We start from the raw sequence: 3,935 nt of genomic DNA on the forward strand, positions 1-3,935 counted from the left end.
ACGCAGCACATATATGGAATTTAATTGATTGCCTTATATTGTTTCTCTTCAAGGAAAAGGGAATCAATTTAATTGATTGCTTGGAATTTTCCTTGGTGGACCCCAACAATTAGGTAAAAGCAACAGGGTTTCGTATGAAAATATACCTACTGGCCTGTAAGTGTTTTTGATTTTTATTAAATAATCCAGAATCTGATTTGATTCTAATTTTATCGACATTTCCAGTTTTAGCCCTTGCTTTAACACTAAATTAGACTACAGTGCCTTAGTGGTGGCCACCACTAAGATCAACTTGCTGATGATTTCAGGGGCAGAAGGAATGATGATTTCAGGGGCAGAAGGAAAGAGGGTTGAGAGGAGTCAAATGCCTCCTTCACCTCCCAAAGAGTTATATCTTTGGTATTAAATTTTTTTATGATTGCTTCCGCTCGCACATGATGTATCGATAGCGATCTCATAATGAGAGAACAACTTAAATCTTCATGTTATTTTGTGTGATTATTTTGTTATATATTTACCTTAATTAGTTGTGGTCTCTTCCACAATAAATGGTATCAAAGCTAAGGATCAAAAATATTGCAAGCTACTTCATGGCAGAATTATTCATCCTTAATTAGTTGAAAATATAGAGGATGTAAAATGGTGTTCATCCTCGATCTATGAGAGTATTATTCTAGTAGTTACTTCTGCCATAAAATAATTATTATTTTTCAACTCTAGTATAACAAAATAATAGAGGATGAATAATAGGTTCATGGCGGCAGAACTGTAAGGGTGTCAAAAATTATCGGGAACTCGGAACCGGAACCTGGAAACTGGAGCCCGGTTCTGGTACCCGGTTTTTTGTACCCGGTTTTTACCGGGAATATCGGAACCGGGTTTATATTTTATTAAATAATATTTATATATTATTATATTATATATATTAATATTTTTTAATTTTTTTACGCTTAGGTTTAGGTCTCCCGTCTCCAATTCTCACTTCTCCCCTAAGTCCCCTTCATCTTCTTTTCTCACATCACGCCGCAAGCCCCTCCTCTTCTCCATTTTCTCCTCTAGTCCTCTTATTCATTTCATTTCTCCATTTTTACTTTTTATTGTTTTAATGTTTTCTTTATGTACTTAATTTAAAATGATTTTTAGGGTATTTTAAAAAATTGAATTTTTATTTCTAAGGCCCATATAGGCAAAAACATTGATTTTTTAAGATTTTTGAGCTTTTTTAGGTTTATTTTTAATTATTTGGAACAATCACAACAAAGTCTCTTTAATTTAGACAAAAAGACTAATAGATTTTTTTATTAAAATGAGCTAACTTATGAAGAAAAAAAAAAAAAAAAGGGCTTATTTTAGGCCCAATACCTAAAATAAGCCCAAAAACTAATTTTCTTCAAAAACCGGTTACCGGACCGGGTAAAACCGGAATCGGCCGGTAACCAGGACCCCGGTTAACCGAGATCCCGATTCCGGTTCCTGTTTCCCAAAACCGAGAACCAAGGTACCCGAGTTCCGGTTCCGGTTTTGGCCAAAAACCGAGAAACCGGACCGGGTTGATACCCCTAGGCTGCTAGGCAGAAGTAACTACTAGAGTTGAAAATATTAATTACCTGCTTACTTTATTCATCAACCCTTTATATAGCTAGCATTTATATATAGCATTACAAAGAAATGTGATAAAGATACACTACTCTCATAGAGGTGTATCCTATCACTAATATTTAACAACTACTAATAAAGATAAGGAGATCAGGATAACAAAAACAAAATACTAATGAGATAATTCTCTCATTTACCTAATGCCATATCTCCTAATTAGGCATGTAACAGCCTCAAAAGGCAAGTGGAGGACTAAAAGAAGTAGGAATCAAATGCAAGTTGTTTTTCTTTCTGGCAACTGCACCAATGGCTTCAATCATGTAAAGATCCTCTATCCCACCTTGGAGTTTCCAATCAAATTGGTATAGTAGTTGAGCAAGAAGAAGATTAATATTGGCTACACCAAATAATATTCTTGGGCACATCCTCCTTCCTGCCCCAAAAGGAATGTATTCAAAGTAAGTCCCAGACTCCCAGTGAAATCAATTGAACTACATTCAAACCTCTCTGGCATAAAACTCTTTGCATCCTGCCAATATCCAGGATCTCTTCCAATGGCCCATGCATTTATGATGACATTGGTTTCAACAGGTATTTCATACCCATCAATTTCGCATAACTCTCTACATGCTCTTGGGACTGACAAAGGAGCAGGAGGGTGTAACCTTAGAGTTTCTTTTATTACTGACTTCAAGTAACTTAGATTCTTAACGTCTTTCTCATGGATTGTTTTCTTTCCTTTGAATGCTTGTCTTATCTCAATTTGTGCCTTCTCCAGAACTCTAGGGTTTCTCATCATTTCTGACATAGCCCACTCTACGGTGGTTGATGAAGTATCACTTCCAGCAGCAAATATGTCCTGAAAAGAAAATGAAAATTTTAGAATAGTGGTTAATTTATATACTCATAAATTTTTACAAGGTTAATCTTTTTGAACAACTTAAAAAAAAAAAAAAAAAAATTGACTTAGTATCAAAGTAGGTGGTTCTATGTTCGGACTTCAACTCATATTATACCACCCAGTTAAATTCCGTGTTGTCGCACTGTTACACTCTTCTCTCTCCAACTCTTGACAACAAAGAATGAGAAATGCTACCCACTCTTTCTCTCACACTCCCAAATGCACATTCCTTAACGTGATACTAAAATTCATGTTTTGATACAAAATTCAACAGTAATCCATCCAAAATCTAATGGTAAAAATTATGGAGTGTGAGAGTGGGATGTGTATAGCATTTATTTAAAAGAAATTTGAGAAAATTACACTTTACCCCCTAAAGTTTGGGGTCATTTTCAATTCAACCTTTTAATATTTCAATTTTTGCAATTCATCCCCTCCAACTTGCCAAAGTTTTGCAATTCGGCCATTCCGTCAATCAAAGCGGCTTTGACTAATGGAACAGTGATCACGTGTAATGCACGTGATCACTTTTGATTTTTTTTTCCTAAAATGCCCATGTCCCTGTTGCAAAGTACCCTCCCTCACCTTTTCAGATAACTCCTGCAATGCTTCCATTCGGCTTCAATGAAGAAGTTGGCCAACTTGTAAACAAAGCAATGAAGGAAATCAAGAAGGTCTAGAAGAGAGAAGACACAGAAGCTCACAGCCACGTTTATGACTCTGCCGGTTACTATTAAAACCCTTTTGGTTTTCCCCATGGCAGCCATTTTTAACAAGACCACCAAGAAGTACCAGAGACAGAAACAGAGAGATCGAGGATCACAATGAAAATGTGAAGGCACCCATTGGCTTAAAAAAGTTCAGAGTGTCATTGTAAGTGTAAATAGCTTCTCTTCTATTGAAAGGCAAATCCTATATTGCTAGGAAAAAGAGAAAGCCAACAAAAAAATATGGGTTTATGGTTCATGGAATCAGCTATCTCCCAAATGATGTCTCATACAATGAAAGCGAGTGGGAATCCTCTCTCATGAAACTTATAAATCTTAAAAAGAGGGAGAGAGAGAGGGGATTGAGTCTTGAGACACATAAGAGCTAGAAACAGATATATGAATTCATTGTTTCATTTAACCTCGTTTGTTGGCCAAGGAGAAGGTTGGGTGGTAGTTGAACCCCCCAGTTGAAGAAACAAATTCTCCTAAGCAAAAAATACCGCCCATGTGGTCATTTTCTTTTTATATATACCATACTCTCTTGCAATAGAATTTAGTCTGTAACAAAGAAAGAAATAAAGAAATGTTTCTTCTTTCCGTCTTATACCCAATAGATCAGACTGTTAGCCGATATCATGCTGATTCTCAAAACTAATAAGGAAAGATATTACAGCTCACAATCTTTTACACTTGTGCAACAAGGAAAACGTGTTCCTTGTTCAACAAGG

The 3,935-nt window shown here is 35.9% G+C and overlaps 1 pseudogene; it reads right to left on the reverse strand.

Moving 5' to 3' along the window:
• Window positions 1-1,809: 1,809 nt before the first annotated feature.
• The window catches only part of LOC132170196 (premnaspirodiene oxygenase-like), a 12,686-nt pseudogene continuing 10,560 nt past the window's right edge, over window positions 1,810-3,935 (reverse strand).

The sequence above is a fragment of the Corylus avellana genome, chromosome ca2, assembly GCF_901000735.1.
Source record: "Corylus avellana chromosome ca2, CavTom2PMs-1.0".
NCBI classification, from domain to species: domain Eukaryota; kingdom Viridiplantae; phylum Streptophyta; class Magnoliopsida; order Fagales; family Betulaceae; genus Corylus; species Corylus avellana.